Raw genomic sequence first — 26,774 nt, 5'->3', positions numbered from 1 at the left:
AACTTCCTCCCACGCCCCCACCTCCATATGCAACACGACACAGTAGTTCTTTCAAATATCCTTAATCGTGATAACCAACAAAAACATTTCAAAGTCAAGTTTGCAACTAAAACTGAGACCTTGGAAAAATTCTGCATTAGAAGAAACATCCCAAAGCTCTCGAGCAGAATTCTTTTCTCTGCCTGAGAATTGACGCGGTATGCCACCCACCTGACATTACTCCTGGTCTGCTTTTTCTCCTCTATGCACAGAATAACGTCTCATTTATAAGTACCCACTTCATAAATAAATTGGCATTTTCACCTCGTTTAATATTCCTTTTCAGCTTCACAAAGAAACCAGTAAATAAAACTGTCGACGATAGTCACGACTTAGGCTCTCACAGTAAGATAAAAAAAAACCTTGAAAATATACAGCCATGCATCGACACTAATTTACATAAAAAGATCTTCAAAAGTGCAAGGCAAAATATGCATTTTTTAGGGGGGTTTTTAGGCACATCCATTTCTTAAAGCAAGCTTCAGTATGAATTCCAGTTTTTTCCTCATGACACCTGTTTTAGTTAGTCTTTCTTAAAAAAAAAAAAATACATCTATCAAGTGTGAAATAGGGCATCTACGGTCCCAAAAGGTGAGGTTTTCAGTTACGGCGTGTCCATCATTTTCTTATCCTTGCCAGCTTTGGTTTGGAGATGTGCTGGTTATTTGCCTGATACTCAAGTTCCTTCCAGAAGTAGAGGATGGCTTTGTTTAACCGTCCCTCCAGGTGGACCACTGGCTCCCACCCCAGCATCAGCTTCGCTTCCTTCTCTGGGGGTCGTCCTGGGCTTCAGAAAGAAACTGAACTTCACTCCCACTGGCAACAAGTTTTCTGATGAGCTGAGCAAATTCTAAGATGGTGTGTTCTTCCGGGTTCCCCAGGTTGACGGGGCTGCTGATGTTGCTGTTCATGAGCGCCACGAGGCCATTCACCAGGTCACTGACTACTGGAAGGCCCTCGTCTGAGATCCGGATCTGTACACCATGAGTGGCTCCCCCTGCAGCGCCTGCAGGATGAAGTTGCTGACCACCTGGCCATCGTTCATGTGCATTCAGGGCCGAAGGTGTTGAAGATCCTGGCTACGCGCACCTCCACGCCCTCCTGCTTCTCGCAAGTGTAGCACATGATCTCTGCGACTCGCTTCCCTTCATTTATCAGTCTCAGGGTCCTATGGGATTCACGTGGCCCCAGTAATCCTTGGTTTGTGGGGGGGCTTCAGGGTCTCCATACACCTCTGAGGTGGCGGCCAGGAATAGACGGGCCCCAGCTCGCTCTGCCAGCCCCAGCATGTTCAGTGTCCTGATGGTGTTGGTCTTTAGTGTCTTGATGGGGTTGTACATGTAATTGGGAGGGATGGCAGAAGAGACCAGGTGGTAGATCTGGTCCACTTCAACCTACAGTGGCTCCAACACGTCATAGTTGATCAGCTCAAAGTTCTCCTGGCTGATCCAGTGTTCCATGTTCCTCTTCCTGCCCTTGAAGAAGTTGTCCATCACAGTCACTTTGTGACCATCCATCATGAGCTTGTCCGTGAGGTGGGAACCCACAAAGCCTACGTCCCTGGTTACCAAAATTATTTTACAGTCCTTTTCTGATGAAAATTTTACTGACGAGTATCTCTGGGTTAAGCTCTTTTTCAAATCTCTGATTTTCTCCCTTACTGGTTCAATGATCTCTTCAATCCTGCTCTCAATTCTGAGCTCTCCATTTTCCTGAATGGACCTCATGTTAACCAAGGTGTCCCAAACAGAAGCCAGGGAGGCAAGTAGCATGATGCCCAGCAGCAGCTTCATCCTCCTGCAGCTGACGGCGGATGCGAGGAGAAGCAGCGGCTGGCTCAGCATCCCAGGCCGCGTGCTGCAGCCCCAGATGGTACAGATTTTACAGATGGAAAAAGCTGACATAGCTGGAGGAAAGGGCTCAGACAAAAGTCTGGATGCAAAGACAAAAGGTCCAACCCCCAATGCAGGGCTCTCTGGGCTGTTACTCACTGCAGTCTGGCTATATCCATTTCCATCTCTAAATTGCCCCAGAACAGTGCTTGGACCCAACCCAAGGAAGAACAATGCCATCTGGCCTCTGAGAGTTTGGGGAAAGCTCTCTTCAGCACTAGATGCCTGGTGGCACTGGGCTCTCTTTGAGTTGAGTAATAATTGATGTTTGCTGCCACGGTCGCCTCAAGGGTTATAAGCCAGGGCCAGCTGCAGGCCCAGGGCTGCACACCATTTGATTGCATCGGAAGGGTGGTAAATATAAACGGTGCTGGGCTGGGCTTAGTCGCTCAGTTGTGTCCGACTCTCTGCAACCCTATGGACTGTAGCCCGCCAGGCTCCTCTGTCCATGGGATTCTCCAGGAAAGAATATTGGAGAGGGTTGTCATGCCCTTCTCCAGGGGATCTTCCTGACCCAGGGATCAAACCCAGGTCTCCTGAACTGCAGGCAGATTTTTTACCATCTGAGCCACAAGGGAAACCCAATGTAAACGGTGGTTCTCTTTAAAAAGTGTCCATTAAAACTTAAAACAGGGACTTCCCCAGCAGTCCAGTGGTTAAGAATTCACCTTGAAATGCAGGGGACACAGGTTTGGTCCCTGGATGGGCAACTAAGATCCCATCCGCTGAGAGGCAACTAAACCAGTGTCCCAGAACTACTGAACCTGTGTACCACAACTAGAGAGAAGCCCAGGCAACCCAACATAGAGCCTTCCAGCTGCAACGCAGACTCAGTGCAGCCAAAAATAAATGAATATGCCTGTTCTTAAAAAAAAAAAAAGTTAAAACATCCTAAGGAGTTTAGAGCCTAACGTGTAGATTTCAGCTTCTCCCACTCTCTACAAGCTCTGCACCAATAAATCGTAATGGTCTTAGTATCCTCACAGATTAATATAGAATAAAGCAATCCCTGTAAAGTCTCACTGACCACTGCAAAAGTAACCAACCAGAGGGGATGATCGGGGCTTGGCTGAGTGAATCCTGAGGGTAGGACCTCTGGTTATTACAGAGCATTCCTGAGTCCCAGGCTCTGGAAGCACTATTTGGGAGGGAGTTGTTTTTCGGTTTTCAAAGTGAGACTTTTATCTGTCAGGGGATTACAAAATACCAACTCCACCAAGGAGGCATTCTAGATTCAGAGACCTCCCACTGGAAGCACAGCACCAATTATCACATCCCACTCTCTGAAGAGCTATGAACTTTGTCCGTGAACAACATCCAATGCAGCCAGGCCAGGAGGTGGCGCTATTGAGGAAAACAGGATCTTGACCATCCTCAGACTCACTCCAGTCCTCTGCCCAGTTCCCTCATGGCCACAAAACCCAAGATTTTCAACAGCATCCATCCCCTCCCCCATCACCTTCCCTCCCCTAACCCAGCCACACCTCCTACTTCTAGAAGGTATAACTTTATTGGGAAGGTCCTTTGATGAAGCCAAAGAGCCAAACCAAACAGGACCAAGGATCCAAGTGGGGGATGACTCAGACACACGTGACCAGTATCGGCTCAAGTGATGCATCCAGTGGAGCCTTTTGCTAAAAGGAGCTCACCATGGCGCCACAGGCAGACCCTCAGCCGTGGCCAGGCTCATGGGCACCATGATATGACAGAAATAAAAGTAAATTATATCACTTGTCATCATTAAGAAAAATTTTCATCTCCGTTCTTCATTCGAAAAGCACTATATTTAATGAATGAGTACTGAGTCATGACATGTAAATGACTGAAATATTGGAATTATACTAAGGTCAACTAACGTATTTTTAAACCATGAAATTAAGGGATCTATTCATGCCTGTCGACAGTGCCACTCTCAGTGATTATGATCTTTGCAAGGCTGCCCCTGAACACTGGGGAATGGTGGACAGTTCTACAAGACATGGACCAAGCTCCTGTGGAAACTCTCCTGGGATCAAATTAAAGAAATCTCGCTGACCTGTTTGCCCAGGTTCTGCAAGCCTCGGAACACTATACTTATCTAATGAAGGCATGGCTGGTCTTGTGCAAGGCAAGCCCCATTCCAAAGAGCATCTTGTAGATTTATCACTCGCGGGAGAGGGAACACTGGCTCCTGTGGTTCTTCCAAAATGCTGTGCCTCAGGACAGCAGCTCTTTGTCAGCCTCATTAATCTCCTCCGATTTTCTCTAAGAAAGTTAAGATGCCTCAACATCTGAACTCTGCAAAAATTTTGGTAAAAGATGGCAGAGAAAAGATAAAAGATGCTAAGATCCACCAGAAAACCTGAGATGAGGAAAGTTATGGTGAGGAACTATCTTCTCAGGACCAGATACTTTCAGGCTAAAGTGGGCATGTTTTCATTTTTTCACCCTGTAGCCATCTTCAATTTTTTGGTAAAATAATACTCCAAACTTCTTTTGATGAAGGACTCCTTACCATTCTCGGTCATAAAGCTTGGGTGGGATTTACCCTAGATGCAGCATCAAGTTTGAACACCAAGTGTCCTAAGTCCATCAACATATGACTTTATCCCAACCATAGGAGTTAATGACCTAGTTCTGTAATTGATGATTATGTATAGATACAAAGCTTCTGATGTCAGAAACATTTGCATTCATGAAAGGGAGTATTTAGAGATATCGGGAGGGGGACGGATTGTTGTACAGAAGCTGATGAGGAAGCCAATACCAAGAGGCTTCTTGGTGCTATCCTATAATCTGCTGGATCAAACCTTACCTGAAGCAGATATGATTTGGAATTTTTTGTTTACAAAAACTAAAACATTTTCCTTTTTCTTTAATCCAGCATGAGTTGGGTGGATTTCTTGACAAGCCATATTCCCAGAATGTGAAACTTTATTTCTGGAATCCTGTGTCCTAGAGTTTAGAGAGCCTTTCTGACCTCTCCCTCTAACACCTAAATATGATTGGACTCCAAGCAAGCTTTCCACAAGAGCTGTTAACAACACCAAAGAAAGGCAGCTGTGTTAGCAACAAGGACAGGAAGCCCACGGTTTCTCCAAGAGCTGGTGGCAAGGACTGATAGCCATTCAGGACTAACCACTCACACTTCATTGTTTGTGGTTGACCTCTATTTTTGTTCATCAAATCTCAGGCCATCCCAGTCTTTAACATCTGGAAATGCTGTTGCCTTGAACTGTCCAAATCCATTGCTGATTAAAGCCTCTACCAACCAAGTTTATTAGCTTCTCTGAAATTCTGCTGGAAGCATATGAGGAAGAAACATGTTTAAATGCCCCCACTCGTGTTTTTCATAAAAGAGTTGCATAGCTCTCTCTGAATTTGATCACAGGCTATGAGGCCATTACAGTCTTGTGTGAAGCTAGACTTGCAAAAAGAGGGAGGAGAAAGATGTGTTCAAGGAGCCCATATCTTCAGCTGAGACTGCAGCCTTGGGGCAGAAAAGAGAGGCAGAGGCAGACTGCACCGCTGCCTCTCTGATTCCAGCATTCAGATCAGGATACAAACATGGAATTTCAAGTACTGCCTGGGTAGAAAGGACCTTAGATGTCACTCACTCTAGCCCCTAATTTAATCTTTCTTTCCTCCCCATACTTTCCTCCAAGTGGTCACATAGCCTGTGTTGAACACCTCTGGTGATAAGAACTCACTCCCCAAGTCCTATGGAGGCAATACCATTTGGGTATTGACATGCTGTTCTGGGTACATTGCCACCTCTCTGAAGTTCTCAGTCCTCTGAGCTGCTCAGCACTCACATCCTCCTCTTCCCCTGGAAGCTCTTCAAACACAGAAAGCCAGAAATAATGGTCCGCGGTGTGTGTATATTCTGAGCTGAATGTTTCCTATTCCCTCCTCACATAACGCTGGCCCTATGTATCCAAACCTGTCCCAATCTTTACTGACCCCAGTAATTTTCAGGGTGGTCTGATCAGCATAGTAGGACAGAGCTCCTTCTCATCAGCTCCAATGTTCTTTATCCTATTCTTCCATCAATACAACCACAATTGCAATGTGGTTGGAGAGACACACAGCAAGGTCAGACCAACAGAATTCCCTTCCTCATTTTTCAACGAAGATAACGTATGTCCTGCTGTTACATTTCAAAGTGTTGCCAGTGACTGTAAAACCCCGTTGCTTACTCTATGCTACTTTTGTACCCTCCACCATCCCCAGCATCTTGGGCTGGTGAGGGAGTACGTGGCAAGGGAAGGGTAGATCAGCATCCAGGCAGCGGGGGCAGGGGAGTCTTTCTCAGCTTCTGAGATGAATGTGTAAGTAAAAGTGAAGGCTACCAAGTTGAACCTGATCTATGTAGGCCACCCATTGCTAATTGTCACCCAGCTATTTTGCTGCCACTAGTCACATGGTGGGTGACAGCCACAGACATTGATGGATTCTGACCCAGACTAGAAATCTGGTTTCTAAAAAAGAGAGAGAGGAAAGGCAGAGGAGACAACGAAGTTAGTGCCCAGCGTGAGGAGAAAGGAATGGGAAGAGGGGGTGTCTCTGACAGCTCAAGCTGAGGAGGAAAATTAGAAAAGAAAGCCAGCTCCACCACCATATGTGGCGAAGCTGGCCGGGACAGCTGGAAGAAATATCGCCCGACCCGAGTCCCTGGCCAGGATTGTGATACATGCCTGCGTACGGCTATCAATAACCCTGCATGATTAATGCTAATGATTTATGTTAATTTTGCCATAAGCTTTTTTTGTGCCAGTGTTGAACTTAAGGATGTCAAATCATTCCTTAGGAGGTTGTTAGAGATTTTTAAAAACAAAGTCTAAAATCTAACGCCCGACATTCCATAGATCATGGCCCCAACCCCCTCAACATACTCTGGGAGACAAGGGTCACCATCCCCTGTGTAATTGCCTTTCGTTCAGCAATAAGTCCTTGGAAAAGGATTCCGCATCCTAAGAAGGATGGCTCCTCAGGGCCTCCAGGTTGCCCCTTTTTTGAGGGGGAGTATGAATTTCATGGGCTTCCCAGGTGGCACTAGTGGTAAAGAACCCGCCTGCCAATGCAGGAGACATAAGAGACACAGGGTTCGATCCCTGGGTGGGGAAGGTCCCCTGGAGGAGAACATGGCAATGCACGCTAGTATTCTTGCCTGGAGAATCCCATGAACAGAGGAGCTTGGAGGGCTACAGTCCATGGGGTCGCAGAGTCGGACACCACTGAGGCAACTTAGCACATGCGCATGGATTTCAGAGCTAAGAAGGCAGAGTCATCCCCGGTTCCCCAGCTGCTGTCCATGTGCCACCGTTCACCTGGGAGGCAGAGCAGGCAGACAGGCTCAGGGGACCTCTTCCCAGGTGGTGATCACTGAGCGGTCAGTGTCAGCGGGGCCAGGGAATGCCCAGCCCACGTTGCAGGAATGCTGGGAGTTCAAACATGGTAACACCATGGAAGCACTCTGTTCTCTGTGACCCCCCCCCCCAACACACCATGTCCTGCTGTCTTCAAGGATGCTCTGAGCTCCAGTTGCTTCCCTAGGACCCAGGAGTAGGGGCTGGAGATGCGGGCAGATGTGACCCTGCAGGTGTCACCTGCCCACCTCACTCTGTCTATCCATCAGGCCCTGATCCAGGTCCCTTTGGTACCTTCGCTTTCCACTCCCGACACTGGGAACACTCTGTGGCCGGCCCTAGATAAACTGAACAAGGAAAGGTGGGGGCAACTCAAACCTCTCAGGCCTGGAAACTTAGCCCTTGAGACTGAACTGCAGAACATAACACCCAGGAGTGAGAAAGCCACAAAAGGAATTGACAAGAGAGTGCCAATGCTAGCCCGGTGCAGAGCCACCGGACATGACAACCGTCCATCAGCACAGTTTCCTTGGTCCAGGAGCTCTGACCTTACACAGTGCCCTGTCTGCCCGAACTCATCTGTGAAATCTCAGCCCCCTGCCCAGCCCCTGCCCATCCACTACCCCACCAAGACAGGCATCACTCACTCTCTGTGGCCCCGCCTCCAGCCATCAATGTTACCCCAAGGGCCCATCCACAGCTCAGGGGACCGTAGCTTCTTTCACCTGTAAACCAGTCACTCCATCAGTGGCTGCCCTGCCTTCAAAATAAAACCCTTCACATTCTCCCCTGTCAGAGCCACAATCCAAGCCAGGATCCAGCTAAACCCCATGCTGTGGTGGAAATAATTCTTTGGTGGGGGGCAGTAAAGTCCAGATCCTTTCTGTCCCCCTTCCCACCCTCTCTTGCTAGAAATTCATTATCTATAGCTTAAAAGCCAGCCACAGTTTCTATGTGGATTTGTACCAAAAAAGGAAATACTCTCTCTGCTTTCCTGGCTTCCCATGAAGGGGCTCCACTAAACCGGCTTGGTCTGGGCTGTATGGCGAACACCTGTCAAAATATATGGACCACGCCATTTATCAAATAATCTGCACCAAGAACAGATAGGCACTATCAGAGATCTGGCATTGATCTGAACAGGCCCCTGCTATTGTTCATCCCTGCATCCCGAATGGCAGCAGGAATTAATGAAAGAAACAAAACAATGCATACCAATCACTCAGCCCCACAACTTTGCTTGCTGCCCTCATTAAGTTGGGCCAAGTTTCCCGAAAGCTTGCTTGGGGAAAGGTGGTCCCAGGAGGCCAACCCTTTGATCTGCCCATGGACTCCTCAGCTGACTCCTCCCTCTTTCCATCACCCACGGAGCTGTTGGGTGTTGATGCTCCTGAGTCTTTGAAATCTGTGGAGGTGGTCATGCTAATGGCTTGAGAATCCCACCTGGGTGCAGAAGCAGTTCTCCAGGGGCTGGGCAGAGATGGCCTTTCTCTGACTGCCCTGTGTGATTGTGTTTAAGCTGCCCTTGTCCAACATGGAGAATGTTTGCAAAGACGCAAAGGAGTAAAGACTCAAACTGGGGTCAACACCCATAGGGTACCAATGGGAGGCTGGGCACCAAGGTGGGAAAAGAGGGAAGACCCTTAAGAGAGATGCCCATCAAGCCTCATCTCTGTCCACTCAAAACACAGAGGCTCTCCTGCCTCCCCATCACTGCATCCACACTGGAGCAGCCTTCAAGACTCAGCTTAAAAGGCACCTCCTGAAGCCTTTCCCCATCCCTCCAGTCAGACCTGATCTCTCCCTCTGCTCAGCATTCATCATGCTTTCCTTGAGCTGCAACAAACAGTAAACTTTGTGTCTCATCCATCCGACAAATTCAGAAGGAGTAGGGAGCCAAGTGAAACAAGCACATCATTGTGAGTCCTGCCTTCTGAAGGCTGGGACACCAATGCAGTCATCTTTGCAGCCCTGGTAGTGCCTAACATTATCAACAACTGGATAGAAAGATAGATGGATGGATGAATGTACTGATGGATGGGGTGACTGATGGATGGATGAATGGGTAGACATACTGATGGATGGTCAGGTTGATAGATGGGTGGATGGACAGACAGGTGGGTGGATGGATGAGTGATGGGTAGATGGATGGATGCATCTGAGCCAAGGAAGACAAGAACTCCAGTGTACCAGTCTCTTGGCATGATCCCACAGTGATGGCATCCTGATGATGACCAGCATTGCAGATTTCACTATTTTTCTCAAAGTATCCGCTCACACTCTACCCATAGAGCCTGGGAGCTTTCTTGCCCTGATGAAGCAAACAGACTGAGGCCTAAAGAGGATGAGTAATTTGCCTTGGGTCACACAGAGTCAGGCTTCAGACAGCTGACCTCCTGAAAGGAAAGAAACTTGCTCACTGGTCAATAGCACACTCCTAATCCTTTCTGACTCCCCAGTCGGGAAGTCTCCAAGGCAAAGGTGGGACCCAACCACCACCCCAGACCAGCTAAGACACCTGAGCATACCACATTACTGTTCCCCTCGAAGGGCCCCTAAGGGCTGGTTTGACTTCCAGGGTGGCGGGGTTTGGGGAGCTGTCTGTGTGTCCCGCAGGTGGCAAACACGGCGGCCTTCCCTCTTCAGAGGCCTCATGCTCGGCTTAAAGAAGCCTCACCGGAAAAACCACCAAGAAGCGAGCTTTCTGCTCCACTCCAGGCTTATCAGGAATGGCAGTTCACCCCGGATTCCGAAGATGAAGCTGAAACACTGCAGGCTGCTGACCGAGGCCTCGCTCAGCTGAACAGAGCCTCTGGGGATGGCGAGAGACAGTTTCAGTCTGGAAAAGCACCGACCAAGGGGTCCGGCCAGGCCAGCCAGGCATGCGACATGCAAGTCTCTGAGGACAGACAGCAAGTCTCCACCCAGGCAGGGCACAGGAAGGTCGATCCAGGTGTGGGGGCCCTTCCCCCTTCTCCCCTGCCCTGAGACTCCCTACAGCATCACCTGGACATGGGACCCTCCTCAAGGGCCACGTCGCATGTCTGCAGAGCACGGAGGGAAGGGCGGCGACAGCTCCTGTTTCCAGCTAAGGAAGACAAGTGTGGATGATGAGGCTGGCCAGACACTTGGAGGGGAAGAGATCAGAAAGGAGAAGGCCTCAGAGAGTGACAGGAGAACAAAGCCAGCCCTGGTTCTGCCCTCAGGGACCCCAGAATAGAGCAGGGAAGGCGAGCCGTGAGATGGCATGGTCAAGCAAAGCCAGGAAGCCGAACCACAGGTCCACTCTCAGAAGCATCTTTTCTTCTGGAATTCCAGGGATGTCAGAATGCTAGGTAAGATTCCCCAAACCCCTCCTTCCTAAACTTCCAAATATCTCGTGAAGGAGGATCAGAAGGCAAAGCAGGGACCTCGCAAGAGAGAGTGCCACACACAGACAGAAATGGGGAAAAGTGTTTGGGGGAAAAGATAATAACCGTTTCCAAGGAGTCCCACAGCACTCGAAGGATGTGTGAGTGTGCAGGGCCGTGGCGTGAGGTCCAGACTCTGGGGACACATCATCCCGTGTCTCAGGGCATCAGGATCTCGCTGCCAGGACCCTCTCTGAGTCCACCTGTAATGCACTGGGAGCTGGCAAGGGGAAAGCCTGCACCCAGCAGTGCTGCTCAGCGTTCCGGAGGAAGACAGGGGGCCAGGCCCCATGTTGTCATCAGCGGCTGAGGGCTGCTACCTTCAACGTATTCTGGCCATGCAACCACTTACGTCAGCTGTAGAAGCAGAGGCCATGGAGATGGGAGTGGCCACCACGCTCCGGGACCCCGGACCCCGCGGGCTCAGCGCCAGACTCTCCCATCCATCTACCCAGATCACCTCTCTGCCACCCCCACTGCCTGCACGTGCAGGGCCCGCCCCTCCGGCATCCACATGGGCCCCTAGGACGGGAGCCGCTGTCCCTGTGCCCACCCGCACACACTGGGCCTCGGTCCAGCAGCCCTCTTCCTCCAGGCCAATTCCAAGAAAGTTGACAGAGCAGCAACCCGAGGGGCGGCGCTGGTGGCCCCGAGGCTGGCTGGCTGAGCCTGGAGCCACTGTGCCCGCAGATTACAGCTGTCTCTCTCTGTAACAGGATATTGGTTTTCAGATGGGTTCTGTTTGCTGCCTGCAGCCCCGTGAACCAAGCGGGATCTTCGGTGGGATCTTCTCAGGACCTTGCATGCTACCCGCCCTCCTCTCCACAGGCAGACATCACCTCTCACCTTGGAAATGAGCTGCCCCTTGTCCCACGCACCCACCCTGGAAGGGCCAATCTCCCCCTCCCCCCACTCTTTCCTCGCTTTCTAAAGCCAGCAGCTCAGCAGCACGCGCCTCCCCAGGAAAGTAGCTGCTTATACTGATGTAGAGCCTAAGGTGAGGCACTGAACAAGGAAGAAAAATTTTCAAAGCTCTGGTTCCTGCCCTTAAGGATCTAGGATATAGTTGGGGAAGAGAGCCACAGGCTCACATGGTCAGACAAGGACAAGAAACCATGCCACAGACCCAGTCCCAACAGCACCCCATCAGAGATTCCAGGGATACACAGAACGTCAGGTGAGATGCCCCCAAATCTCCCCTCTCTGAATTTCCAAATATCTCTCACCCAGGGCTCACCCAGGCTCTGATCATTCCCCAAGCACCCCGCCCCCCCCCCCCACGCCCGGGTCTGGGAAGTCACTGCCTGGCAGGATGTTGACACAGAACCAGACTCTGCAGCTGGAGGCCAGGAGAGGGGGGGGCCCAGGTGGACCTGCTCATCCCTCCTGGTGGCACTGCTGTCATGGGAATCCCCCCACCTTGGCAACTCGGACGTTTCCTCCTGCTCAACCCCAGACTGCTCCAAAGCTACAGGATCCCATTCAAGGCAGGTTAGATGAGATGCTGTCCAGACAATATTACCCCCGTACCCTGCCGTGAAACCAAGACTGGGGCAGCACAGCAAGTATCGGATGTGGGAGACGTCAGAGAGGGGAAAGCCGCCAGTCCGTGGCCCAGCATGGTTTGACACCAATTATTGTTTTCACTTTACCCAACACTTAAAATTCAGAAGGTTGTAACTTTTGTAACATCTGAGCCACCACTTCTATGTAACCTATGGAACACCTGAGGATCCTGGGTCACATTCCCACCTGGCAACATGGACTGGAGTAGCGCTGGCCCTTCCAGCCCACTCCACGGATGTCAGCCTCCCGCCCGGCCCTGGCAAGTGTCTGGCTTGCAGTCCTGAGCAGATGCTGGCCATAGATCTCAGCACAGTGAGGAGGGCGGGGTTAGCCATAGGGACCCCCACTGTTGCATCACCCTAAAAACATGTGACCTTGGAGAGACAGTTCTCTTTCCAGTGAGGTTCTCCTGGGCCTGGCCAGATCATCCTAGAGCCAGTGAAACTTCGCTGGTTGGATGAGTAAGTTTTTTCAGAGAGGCAAGGCCAGGACTTTATGAGTCCTTCTGAAATGAGGCTGGCATCCTGGCTCCCGGGGTATTAACAGCAAGCGGGTCCTCGGCTGGTAGCTCTTTCTGGAGGCAGGCAGGCCTGCTTTAAATGCAGGGAGAGCTTGTGATTGACTGCCAAGATCCAGTAAACAAAGAAGGTTAAAAAAATAAAGCCGGGCTTCCTGTCTGCCCTTTGCACACTGACAGCCGCTGTTTGCCCAGCTTCCACGGGAGTAACACGGGTGCACTGATTTCTATTACACAGAACATTAATAAGAGAAGGCACGGACCCTCGATTTCCAAGAACCAGGTAAATGACGGGGAGGGAAAAGGGGCAGAGAAATGGTAGGCATTTTACACTCCACGACTTGAAGGGGAATGCGTTGCCTATAAAGATGACGGGTGTTGTAGCACAGAGGAAAAAAACATAATTTTTCATTGATGTACGGCAGCAGGGCTGGAAGGAACACAAATAGTACAGTAGATCCATTAACTGGATGACAAGAAACAGTGTTCACATCCACTGACTAAACTGTTTTTGATTCTTTAGTACCAACATGCAGAATGATCCTTACATTATGTTGCCAGGGAAAAGCCTTAAAATGCATTTATTTCATAATGTAACTTTCTTGTATTATCATAATAGAGCCATAACGGTTGTTGCAAACACTATGGGGTCTAAAAAAAAAAAAAAACACCTAAGGAGAGTTATGAAATTGGAAATTTTTTTAAAAGGGAGAAATTTGGAACATCTCCAAGATTATAGCTGCCAGTGGCGATGGGGAGAGTGGCCGTGACATCTCACCTCTGGCCTCTCCTTCTGGCTGTCCGAGCTCTGGACTCTGAGCTCCGCCTGTCACAGCCCAATAGGACCGGGAGACCATGGGATAGACAAGTGGCAGACACAGAGCCATGCGCGTGCAGTTACTCGGTGAGAAGGGGGATTTGCAGGGAGGTGTGACAATCACTTTTTCAGCTCCTCCATCCCCACATCCACACGCTTCCCTCCTACTCGTCCACTACCTCTGGCCCTGTGGCCTGCATATCCTATATGGACAATGGGTACAAAAGTGACTCTTCTGTAGCATATGCTAAGCACAGTGCCTGGACACGTGCTTGGTGTTCAGTGGATGGTTATTAGCACCGTGACTATTCCTCGTCATCCACACTCTGACCAGCGTGATGGGAGCCCACACCCGTGAAAATCAGTGGTAGTCAGGGTCTGAATGAGTCCATCCCAGGTTGGAACCTTGGTTCTGCTACATCCTCAGGACCTCGAACATGGAAGTTATCCTTATGGCTAATACACCTGTTCCAGGTACCATGCTCAGGTGTGTGGTGTGCCTGGCCCCACCCACAGGGACCCCACCTGCAGCGGGTGTAGGTGATCAGGGAGCAAGAGCAGAAGCATAAACTCAAAGGTGAAATGAGGGAGTCCTGTCTAAGAGGCAGCGTCATGAGACCTGGGATTGAACAGACACATGAGGTGAAGACCTTCTGGCGAAAAGAGCAGGTCGACGAAGACGTCTTGTGCAGGTGGGGAGTGTGTTTGTCTGGGGCAGCCAGAGCCCAGCCTGGAAGCTGGGCAGAGAAAGGCTGGTTTAGCAGTGGGGACAGACTTATTCTAAAGCCATACTTCTGGTCACTCCCACAGCCACCATGATGGCCTGGAAATGGCAGATGGGACCAGAAGGAAGAGACAAGACGATTTATTTTCTTCCTTGGATGCCTGGGTGGTTGGTATAAACGTGGGGAAGAAGAGCCAGTTTGGGGGGGAGGTCATAAGGTCAGAAAGATAGGAGATGAAATGGAGGATGATGGCCATGGAAGTCCCACAGTCGGTTTTTCTAGGGAATCAGTGAAAATACAAAGGGATCAGTAATAGCAGGAATCCACATTCACTGAGGATCTGGGTCCAGCCAGTATGGGGACGCCCACCATACATCCAACATCCCCATCTTGGCATCTTGGCCTCACCCCAATCAGGCAGGACAGTGCCAACCCTGCTTCCTGACCAGGAGGCGCTGGCTCAGAGAAAGTAGCTAAGTCATAAGTAGATAAGTCCATAAGTCCCAGTAGATAAGCTTGGAATCAAACCCAGATCTCACAGGCTCTTAAGCTCATTCTCTTAACCGAGACAATTTCTTTGCCATCTCAGCTTCTGTGTGCAATGGGGAGAGTGGTGACCACCGGCGTGGGAGCCATGAACTTCACAGCACGACAGACCCAACAATCACATCACTGTGGATGGGCTATTTGGAAAAAATAAAATGCATCTCTTGCCATATTCAACACCATCATGAAAAAAAAAATAATCCTAGGCAGATTCAAGATGTAAATGTGGCACGATATAACCATAAAATTCCAGATGAAAATTAGATGATCATTTTTATAGTGACAAGGTAGGATTTACAAGATAGCACCAGATAGAGCTAGACCTACTACCCAGATTATCACCATCACCTGTTCTTGGCTGAAAAGAGTTTGCTCTTCAAGCCTCTTTTATTAAGACACAGATTTAGGCTTCCCTGGTGGCTCAGAGGTGAAGACTCCACCTGCCAGTGCAGGAGATGTGGGTTCGATCCCTGATCTAGGAAGATCCCACATGCAGTGGATTAACTGGGCTCCTGCACCACAACTATTGAGCCTGCGCGCTAGAGCCAGCAATTGCAACCACAGAAGCCTGTGCCCCCTAGAGCTCGTGCTCTGCAACAGGAGAAACCCACGCATGGCAACTAGAGAGTAGCCCCCTCTCGTCTGCAACTAGAGAAAGCCTGTGTGTAGCAACGATGACCCAACACAGCCAAAAATTAATTAATTAAATCATTTTTAAAAAGAAAAAAGGATGCAGATTCTCCCCGAGAAGAGGGATCACCTTCTGCAGAAGTGGCTTATAGGCTTTCCTTCCAGCCCAACAGCACACAGGAGAAGGGACAGGCCCTGGGCAAATACGTCTTGACTAGGGGTGGTGGGTGGGAACTGGGGCAGAGCAGAGGTTATCCTTGGAGTCCTGAGGTGGGGGGGGCAGACCATGTGATTTCAGGGTCGCAGAGGGTGTTTCCCTGCAGTCCCCACCCAGATGCTACAAATCTTTGCTGAGGTCCTATGTGTGTTGTGCCCTGTGCTGTAGGTAATGAAGTGGCTGTTAACAACATAGATATGCTATCTGCACAGGGTTCAGTGCAGGCAAGACACCGATGGAAGGTCGTCTGACCCAGTAAGTCATGGACTCAATCATGTCCTGGCCACAGAACTCCATGCCTTTCAGGGACGGGAGCCTCTGAGCTGCTCTATGCCATGCTGTGCTAAGATGCCTCAGTCGTATCCAACTCTTTATGACCCCATGGACTGTAGCCCGCCAGGCTCCTCTGTTCATGGGATTCTCCAGGCAAGAAAACTGGAGTGGGTCGCCATGTCCTCTTCCAGGATATCTTTCTGACCCAGGGATCGAACCTGCATCTCTCATGTCTCCTGCACTGCAGGTGGGTTCTTTACCACTAGCACCACCTGGGAAGCCCCTGAGGCTGTTCTACCTGACAGCATCTCTTTCACCAGACTTCACAGAAGCTGCCAATCACGTCTCCACATTTTAATGCAATCAGATCACCTACCTTGGTATAAAACGGAATCACAACAGGCCCTGGGCAGTGTAGGTAAAGTTATTCATAACCCACATAACTCCTGTGGTTTGGCTCTGGTGCTTCAAAAAGGTGGTAATTTCCACACTAGTTTTCAAGCCCCAAATTTCTATTGGCTACCGGTAGAGATACAGAGACTTCATTGCCAATCCACAGTCCAAGGAGAAAAAATGCTTGTGCCCTATTTTTTTGCACTATGTGATGTTTGCACTGAATATATATATATGTAGCTTTACACTGTTTCTTGATGCCATATGAGTGGTACGCCTCAGAACATCATCGCAGGAAATCCAGCGAGCAGCCAGACCAAAGTTGGAGAGTCAGCCATGTGACTTCTTGTTATCTGTCCAGAAGCCACTGTAAATTCGCTACAAAAAGCAAGCTCCTGGCTCCCAGGAGGAGAAGTGTCACTGGAAGAAAATCAGGAGGATGCAGCTTTATTTAATTGAGAACCAAATATCTTTGGGATTGCTCTCTCCTAAGGAAGGGCACTTTGCTGTACCAGCATGTCAATGCCTCCTTGGTGGCCTGTCCCCTGATTTAACCCAGCTCCCCACTCTGAATTACAGGTTCCTCTCTCATTTGCAGAGACACTACCTGCCAAGGCAGTATTTGGGTTTCCAACATCATTCCCCATACCCTCCAGCCCCTCACGCCCACTTCTCCCCCTCAATCAGATACTCAGAGGCCCCCACTCAGAGTCACAGAGACTCACAGCATATTAAGATGGCAATATCATCTTATTGGCTATTAACACAAATGTGCCAATAAACATAGTGCATAAAAATTATACATATTCCCTTGGAGTCCATAATCCTGAACTGCTATGGCTAATGCAGAACACACTTCCCAAAAGTAGTGCTGGAAGTCATGATGTACAAATTGAATTTTAAATAAATTTCCTGAAACAACACCAGTGGCTCTAGCCACCCGAGCTATACGTACTTGCTAAAAATAAAACACAGAGTAGCCATGCCCATCCCAACCCCTAAGGGATGGGACTGGTGGGCCTGTATGTTGCTGCCTTGCCCACTGTTTTTTGGGGGGTCTCACTACACATGCATTTGGGTGCAATTATTAAAACAACCCTATCTATTCCCCTTAAGGGTTTCCCCTAATTATCAGGTATCATCAGGTTCCAAAAGAGTCAGCCTGTCTTCACCTCACTCTCCATCACAGAGGGAGGTGCTAATTGCATTATCGCCTTGCCAACACCCTCAGAAATGCCGCAGTGATCGCTAGCCATCTACCACAGAGTCAGAGTTGGCCCAAATTCCGAACCAAACAGTGAAGTCATTCCAAATTCCACTGTCTGCAAACATGAAAAATACTAGACAGTCACCATAGAAAAGGGGGCTCTGGGATACTTAGAAACAGACCTGCCCCCACACAACTGGGGGTGGGCAACACTCTATAATATGTCCAGCTGGTTGGGCTCTGGGATTCAACACTCACACACCCATACCCAGGCACACACATGGGCAAAACAGTGGAAAACTGGAAGTCCCTCAAGCTTTGTCATTTCATTCACCCACCCCCAGTCCCAAAACTCTCTGAGTCCTTGACCAAGATGGTAGTTTAAGGAAGAAAATCAAAGCGAAGCTGAGTTGTCTTATTGAAAGTTTGTCAGCATGCCTTCTTTCTTAGATAAGTAAGTGCTTATAGAGTCTTTTACATGTTATTTGCAGCAGAGACCAAAACCAAAAATAGTTTGCCCTTATTCACTCAACTTATTTCTTTAAACACATGAAGTGAGACTGTGATTTTCCTAGGTGTATTTCCCTTGACTCATTCAACCAGGTATCCAACTATCAAAATCCTTCAATTCTTCAAGTCCCATCTCAAACCCCAAGCTTTCTCAGCCCCCAACCTTTCTCAGCCCCATGAGAACAGAGAAGGTTAGCTGTTGAACTTTACACTATGAAGAGTCCTTTCCTTTCAAAGAATTCTTGAGGAGAGCTCAGTGCTCAATGGAATAAAAGAGGGGCTGGTGCAAATGACCACACAATTTTCAGTAGAAAAAATATACATATTCAGTAGACAGATGAAAATGCATTTTATCCCAATCATAAAAGAAATTCCAACTCTAAGTAGTTTCATCTATCAAACAGGCAGCTTTGTAAAGACCATCTCCTGTTTGGAAAGCAAGCCTGCCACTCTTCCACGTGGTTCAGAGGACAAATCTCCCCTGGAGATAAACTCTTCAAATTAAAGGGGCCTCACCATAGAGGACTTCTTCACCATAGAGGAATTCACCATAAGGGAAAAGCAGAGATGCACCGCATGATTTATGTTCAAGTATATTTGTCACAAGTGCACTGGTAAGGGCAAAAAATTAGAAACAACTGTGTGTGTGTGTGTGTGTGCGCGCGCGCGCATGCATGCATGCTCACACACATGCATGCTCACGTCTGACTCTTTGTGACCCCATGGACTATAGCCTGCCAGACTCCTCTGTCTATGGAATTTTCCAGACAAAAATACTGGAGCAGGTTGCCATTTCCTTCTCCAGGGGATCTTCCAGGCCCAGGAATGGGAACTTACATCTTTTGCCTCAGCAGGTAGGTTCTTTACCAGTTGAGCCGACAGAGAATGTTTCCCAAAAGGGGAATGGTTAAATAAAATGGTACATCCATAAAATGCAATTCTTTTTTTTAAATTGGAGTGTAGTTGCTTTACAATATTGTGTTAGTTTCTGCTGTACAGCTGTGTGAATTAGTTATAAGTAAACACATCACCCCTCTCTCTTGAGCCTGCCTCCCAGCCCCACCCCATCCCACCCTTCTAGGTCATCACAGAACACCAAGTTGAGCTCCTTGTGCTACATAGCAGCTTCCCATTAGCCATTTTACACATGATAGTGTATATATTGTCAATTCCGATCTCCTAATTCATTCCTCTACCCTCTTCCCCTCCCGTGTCCTCATGTCTGTTCTCTGCATCTGCCTGTTCCTGCATCTCTGTTCCTGCCCTACAAATATGTTCATCTATACCATTTTTCTAAGGTTCTCAAAATTTACCCAAAAAAGTTTGTGAATGCCATTAGGTACATGGGAAATGTATACAATATGATAAGGGGGAAAAGTGAGAGATAAAAACTATATAATATAGTAGAAACCCAATTTGGAAAAAATAATAATAATACATCTAAATGCCCATGGGCCTTGAAGAAATCCATAAAAATTTTACCAATGTTCATCTCTGGGTAGTGGGGATTACAGGCAATTTTTATTTACTTCTGGAAACTTCCCTGTATTTCCATATGTTCACAAATAAATGTATATTCCTCCTCTATTCAGAAAGCAATGATTTGCTTTTGCTTTTGACATTCACTGAACCCCCTACAGCACTTGCTGTTGGAGAGACTGACAGCAAATTGCCCATTGTGACCCCACTTCTGGGGGAACTCGCTCTGACTTCTCTTCCAGACTGTGTCTCCCCCAGGAGGAATCAGTCCTCCTCCTCCCTTGCTCTTGACCCAAGGTCTATGGGCTCAGTTCCTTATTTCTGTGTGCCTCCAATCTGACCACTTAGCCTGTACCAAAAACCCCAGACAAGCTGCCTTGCTTTCCTGGGGCAGGCACCCAACACCCACACACACTGTCCACAAGAAAAAAAAAAAAGTCAGCCTCAGCTGGGCTGTCCTGGCCCTCCTGTGTGGTGTCCCATGGACCACAGTGGTCTTGTCCACCCAGAGTCAAAGGAGGCAGCCATGGCCTTTACAGGCACCCTTTGGCATGTCACACTCTCAATCACATTTAACCATGAGCCCAATGTTCAACCACATCTAACCATGAACCATGAACTCAAGGTTGGAGCTCCCATCAGAAGGGCCTTCCAGGCGATCTGCTCATGGAAGGAGTGGGAACTGGAGGGAAACAGGTAGAGACAGGGGACAGATGGAAGTAGGAGGTCCGAGAAACTCTCCTTGGTCCTGCTGGGAAATTGGCTGCTGTGTACTCAGGATGTGCACAGGCTTCATCCTGGGAGTTTCCCAATATGCACTTGTCATAACATAGAGTGGGGATGTTGCTGCTACGTGCTGTCCCATCAGTGAGACTATCCTGGGTAGCCTGGAAATGGAGAGTAGACTCTGCTGGTCCCTTGGTCAGGGTCTCAAATCTTCTGAGGCCCTCGTGGTCTGATTGTGCCACCAAATGATTATGATTCTAGAGATGAGCAGAGATATAGCAATCTATCCCATCACTAGAGTCAAACAGGCTATGCCGGACTCGGGGTCATTCTCTAATGCAGTGTCTTCCCAGCAAGCTAGCAAGGAAATTGTAACTTTTTTCTAATTTCACTTTGCATAACACATTGACTTTCAACCCTACCTCCCGAGCACTGTGAGGATGGGCCATATCATTCTGTCCTAAAGTATCCACTTCCCCATCCTGCCTGGCCTCTGGAAAGACTTCAGAGCCCTGGATACCATGCCCCTCCCTCAAACCCTCCCTCCCCCTCCCGTGGCCAGCAGTGGGACACCAGCTGTTCATGATGGCAGCACAGTCCTGCACCATGCCTAGCAGGGTCCTGCCACCACAGCCATAACTGGCCAGAGACGGGAGGGGCCGCTGTAGAAGGGAGAGAAACGGATGGCCTTTCCACCCTCTGATGGATGTGCTTGTTACATAATAAACACTCAGCAGCCAGAGGCTCCTCCCCAGATGGCTTTGAAAGTGGCAATTTCAGCCCTGGGAGCTTCCAGAGGGGCACAGGTTCGGGCCAGGCTCTCTCTCTGGTTGGTTTGTTCAGGCAAATCTATCACCCATTCTGACCCATAAAATGTCAAGGAGACTGGTCCATGCAGGTGAGTTCCAGTTAATGGCCTCCTCCGGCCCTAAAGGAGCATGGATGGCAGGTACAGGACAGCTCTGCTCTCCCCAAGGAGCCAAGTGTTAAGGAAAGTGTTAGTCACTCAGTCGTGTCTGACTGCAACCTCATGAATGCAGCCCAACAGGCTCCTCTGTCCATGAAATTCTCCAGGCAAGAATACTGGAGTGAGTTGCCATTTCCTTTTCCAGGGGATCTTCCCAACCCAGGGATCAAACCTGGGTCTTGTGCATTGCAGACAGATTTTTGGGGAAGCCCAAGACTTCTGACCAAAGAACCAGGAGATAACAGATCACTTCCAACAGGCTATGCTCACTCATGGGTACGCCTGTCTTACCCGGCTTTCAGGGGAAGCTCACCCTGGGACAGGGTTATCGGCACCCAAGGTGAGACAGCAACAGGGTTTCACTCCATCCCAGCAATTTCTGACGAGATGCTACTGCCTTTCAACTTTCTCCACCAACAGGGTCAGCCCTGTCCCCTGGCCTCCACTGAAGTTAGCCTGACACGCTGGGAGCCTCGAAACAAATTAAATGAGGCAAGGAGGCCACGTGGTGAACATTCCATTATGGCCCCTCTGCTCCCTTTCCACGAGTGACTCACACAATCACTTTTAGGAGGTGAGGCATCTTATTGAATCAACACTTAATCTCCGTGCCTTGTCTAGGAGGAGGGGGGAGGGACGGTGGGTGCATTATCCCTGATCCTTCTATTTTCCGAGACCTTCACTGGAGATGTTCTGCTGGTGGGGGAGGTGGGAGAGAATTGTGGGGAACCTTGACCCTGTTTCAGGTAAGCTTCTGATTTATAGTTCATTGTGCTTTCTAACGAATAATTTTTATATAATAATTCCACCAGTGAGCACCAAACCTACTTCTTGGGAATGCAATTAAGGGAAAAATTAGCAATAAATTGTTTTCAGTACTTAACCCAGCTCCAAATTTATGGTTGCTGCAATTTATTGTTTCAGAGGCCTGAAAAATGGCAATGAATTTTGTCCCATTGGCTGTCATTCACCCTCAAAACGGAAATGTAAATAAACAACCTTTCAGGGCCTTGGGTTTTCCGGCTCCTTATAAACCTCAAAACCTTAAGCCCCTCTCGCCAGTTCCCAGGACGAATCCCCCAGCCTTAGAAACAGAGCGAAAAGCTCTGGGTCTGCAGGCAGGCGGCTCCTCTCCTGCGGCCCCACGCGCCGCCCCATGCAGGACGCGCAGCGCAGAATGAGTGTAAATGGGAAAACACTAACTTTGCTCCTGACGGCGATGTGGGATGTATCCGTTTACCCTATAAATAAGCACTGATCACCTCCATTTTATTGAACTCATTTTCCAGGCAAGCAGAGACCACAAGATTCTTCGGCACATTTTCTCTTTACACCCTCTAGGACGGCTGCTAGTGTCAACTCCGACAGATTTATAGCCCATTCATTCATGAGAACAAAAACCCTGCCACGGCTGGTCATGGGACACGCAATAGCAGTTAGTTCAGAAGATAACAGCGGCAATACCTCACCTCTCCATTCAGGACTACAGAGCCGGCACCACTTTGGAGGTAATAAATGCTTCTTCTTGGGCGATTGGAGTCGTAATCCAGAAATCGCTGTGGTGGGCCTCCCCCCACCCCCGGCTCCGCCTCCAGGGGAACCAGCTTATCCCACCCTACCCCAGCCTTGACTCCAGCCATGCATCTGCCCCACAAGGGACTGGCAGGGGGTTGACGGCAGCCCCTTGTGGAACCAAAAAGGACACCCAGCCTCTTCCTTCCAGTCCGCTCAACTTGGGCTGTAGCTATTCTGTATGACTCAAGCAATAATGCAAAGCTGAGAAGCCCGACTCCTTGCTGGTGGTGAGTGGCAATGCAGGCGTGCACATTTACTCCAGTCTGCCAGATGCCCTCTGTGGCCCCCAGCTTAGGCACACATTTCCTCCTGCTTTCCTCTCTCAAGCAGCCAATAAGAATGACCAAGGGCCCACACTTTCTTAACAGACCCAAGAGCAGCCAAAGGTGCTCCCAGGTGGAGCCCATGAGCCTGATGGAGAATCAAAGGCAGATTGGGTCTGACCTTGCATATGGGTCAGAAACATCAGAGCTGGATCGCAAGCCTGGTCCCCACAACAGGAAGAAGCTGGTCTGACAAGTTCACGTCTGTCCCCAGAGCCTGAAATGAGCCAGGTACAAAGCAGACACAAAAGAAGCATGTGTTGAATAAACCAGTGGGTTTGGGTTTTTGTTTTGTATTAAGTGAACAATCTGGAAAGGAATAAAGACAGATGAGGAATCCGAAGTTTAAGGTAAGGACAAAGAATCAACAAGTATTGTTAAGCGTTCTGTCTCATTTTGAAGTCAGCTTCAACCACTTCCAAGCCTCAGTTTGCTTACCTGTAAAAATGGGGGTATTAACTATACCTAACCCAGAGTATTGTTGTTAGAATTAAATGATATATTAAAATATATTAAATGATATGTAATGTATAACACTTACTCCTTGGAAGGAAAGTTATGACCAACCTAGACAGCATATTAAAAAGCAGAGACATTACTTTGCCAACAAAGGTCCGTCTAGTCAAGACTATGGTTTTTCCAGTAGTCATGTATGGATGTGAGAGTTGGACTATAAAGAAAGCTGAGCGCCGAAGAATTGATGCTTTTGAACTGTGGTGTTGGAGAAGACTCTTGAGAGCCCCTTGGACTGCAAGGAGATCCAACCAGTCCATCCTAAAGGAGATCAGTCCTGGGTGTTCATTAGAAGGACTGATGTTGAAGCTGAAACTCCAATACTTTGGCCACCTGATGCAAAGAGCTGACTCATTTGAAAAGACCCTGATGCTGGGAAAGATTGAGGGCAGGAGGAGAAGGGGATGACAGAGGATGAGATGGTTGGATGGCATCACTGACTCAATGGACATGAGTTTGGGTGGAGTTCAGAAGTTGGTGTTGGACAGGCCTGGCGTGCTGCAGTTCATGGAGTCACAAAGAGTTGGACACGACTGAGCGAATGAACTGAACTAAATGCATAAATATACAATGAATTAGCATAAATGTTTATATACATAGATATGTATACAAAGGGTTTCCCAGGTGGTGCTAGTGGTAAAGAACCTGCTTGCCAATGCAGGAGACTTAAAAAGAGACATGGGCTCAATCCCTGGGTCAAGAAAATTCCCTGGAGGAGGTCATCACAACCCACCCTACTATTCTTGCCTGGAGAATCCCATGAACAGAAGATCATGGTGGGTGGCAAGCTACAGTCCATAGGGTCACAAAGAGTCAGACATGACTGAAGTGACTTAGCAGAACACAGCACATATGTTATCAAATAAATTAAATTAGTGTAATTGGAAAAACAAGATTCACACAAGACAATTTAAGATCAACAGAAGACAGAAGATCATCAAGCACCAGATGATGCTTCAAGGCTCATGCCTTCAGTTTTTTAAACCTCCCATAGGACACAGATACCTGCTTCCACCCCTCAGTACCCCATGGCCTGTTTTCTTTAGAGCTGTGTTGCTCTTATTCTAGGGTTCTGACAGTTAAAGAAAGTAAGAAACTGTTAGTTGCTCAGTCGTGTCTTTTCATGACCCCAGGACTGTAGCCTGCCAGGCCCCTCTGTCCATGGAACTCTCCAGGCAAGAATACTGGAGTGGGTTGCCATTTCCTTATCCAGGGGATCTTCCCAACCCAGTGACTGAACCCGGTTCTCCTGCATTGCAGACAATTAAACACCAAAGCAAGACCCTCAGGGATCCACCTACCTTCCCCGGTGGGTCACCCTCCTTGGAGTCCAGATGAAAGAGGAGTGTGAAGAGCCGCAAGTCCAGGGCAGGTCATTGAGATGGAAGTTGAGAGCCTCCAGGATGTAGAAAGTGCCAGAGAGAGAAACCAAGGTTAAGCTCTGAAGGAAAACGCAAAATTCAGGGGGCAGGGGAACCTATGAAAACACATAGAAAATGACACTGGGCATCAGTTGCTGTAAGTACATTCTTTGCTAATCAGTCAGCTTTTATTGTGACGCCTCCAGCTCAGCTCATAACGCAGGGAAGCAGCTTCGGCATCAGTTTAAAATGTTTCCAGTTTAATAATCCCTGCTAATTGAAAGCAGCTCAGAAACAGGGGTACGGTTGGGGGTTGGGGACACTCTAGCACAGTTGATGGTAACAGAGCTGTTCCTATGGGGAACAAAATAACCTTTGATGCTGGAGGGAAAACCTGCTTCCCCAGCCCTAAACAACTAATTCCTGCAACTGTCTGCTTTGGCACAGGATCCTTCTTGTGTTTTAACTGTGGAACGTTATGGCTGCGAATTGTTGTGAAACCTGTTTTTATCTATGGAAAATTAAACACCCCCTATGCAAAAACTAAATTTTTTTTTCTTCAAAAGAGAATTACATTCATTTTTATAATTGTTCTTTCCTTTCAAATCACCTAATATGACAAATGCTGGGAGACGTTATAGTTCATCTGCTAAAGAGTGCCTTTATGAGTTGAGGCTTCGATGCTTTAATGGAGAAATTGCCTGATTTAAGCAAATCATGTCACCTTCACCCTTGCAATCATATTTGTTGCTGACGTCTGCTGACCTAACCTGCAGAGCAAAAACAAAAACCCATTTACATTTCCTGGCTGAGATATTTGGTTCACATGATGGACAAATAGGTCATAATGAAGAGTGATTTTAGCACACAGCAAAGGTACGATTTAAGGATACTTTTGACAGTTTTTACACATAACAAAATTATTCAGTGTTGTAATTTAAACAATAAAAGGCAGACTTTTAGCACAAAAAGCCTCTAATTCCTCAGCCCAGGTCTCTTTGACTTCCGTGGCAGAGCTACACTTGAGGATGCAGGTACAGCAGAGAGACGTCATTTGTTTGGTGTGCCAAGAATCAGCTGGGTCCCTCCCTCTTTCCTTGGGTACACACAAATCTATCCTAGAACGTGGATTCGGGTACCCAGATCTGGATACCTGGTCCTGCTCTCCATGACACCCATTCTCCCCTTTATACAGCAGGGAATCCATACTTATTTGTTCAGTGAATGAATGAGTATCCAAAATTTGGAAAACAAACTTTAAAAAAATCAACCAATATGCAAGTGTAAATGCAAGTGTGCATTTCTCTAATGAAGGAGATTAACAAACATCACGGGAAGCAGATACTCTCATCACTCAGACCTTGGTCCTCCTTGAAACTGATTCTCCTCAGCAAATGTTTATTCAGCCAATTTTGTGCACAGGGGCAGGGAGAGGGGTTCCCCTTATCTTCCCTCTGCTTCTTCTCAACCCAATGGAAGTCTCTGTGTATTAAAAATATAATCGCATCCTTTGCTTTTCTTCAAAGGAAATCAAGCTTTTAACTGCACTTCTTGAAATCTAGAAGATGCTAGAGATTTTATCAAGCAGCAAAGTACAGTTCCTTTAGAAAAATTTTAAAAGTGAAAGTGAAAGCTGCTCAGTCGTGTCCGACTCTTTGTGACCCCATGGACTGTATGTATAGTCCATGGAATTCTTCAGGTCAGAATACTGGACTGGGTAGCCTTTCCCTTCTCCAGGGG

At 48.3% G+C, this 26,774-nt stretch overlaps 1 long non-coding RNA gene and 1 pseudogene across 2 annotated transcripts; one reads left to right on the top strand and one right to left on the bottom strand.

Moving 5' to 3' along the window:
* Positions 1–220: 220 nt before the first annotated feature.
* On the bottom strand, positions 221–1,883 carry LOC110137451 (UDP-glucuronic acid decarboxylase 1 pseudogene; annotated as a pseudogene).
* Positions 1,884–12,969: 11,086 nt separating this feature from the next.
* Positions 12,970–15,032, top strand: LOC139029880 (uncharacterized). 2 transcript variants are annotated; one of them, XR_011482155.1, is made up of 4 exons: positions 12,970–13,055; positions 14,064–14,281; positions 14,400–14,481; positions 14,904–15,032. It is a non-coding gene; the product is annotated as an uncharacterized lncRNA (long non-coding RNA). The 2 variants fall into 2 exon arrangements; XR_011482154.1 differs by having other exon boundaries at positions 14,400–15,032.
* The last annotated feature ends 11,742 nt before the right edge of the window (positions 15,033–26,774 follow it).

This window comes from Odocoileus virginianus, chromosome 20 (assembly GCF_023699985.2).
Source record: "Odocoileus virginianus isolate 20LAN1187 ecotype Illinois chromosome 20, Ovbor_1.2, whole genome shotgun sequence".
Lineage (NCBI taxonomy): Eukaryota > Metazoa > Chordata > Mammalia > Artiodactyla > Cervidae > Odocoileus > Odocoileus virginianus.
This window is presented reverse-complemented; position numbering and strand designations above follow the sequence as displayed.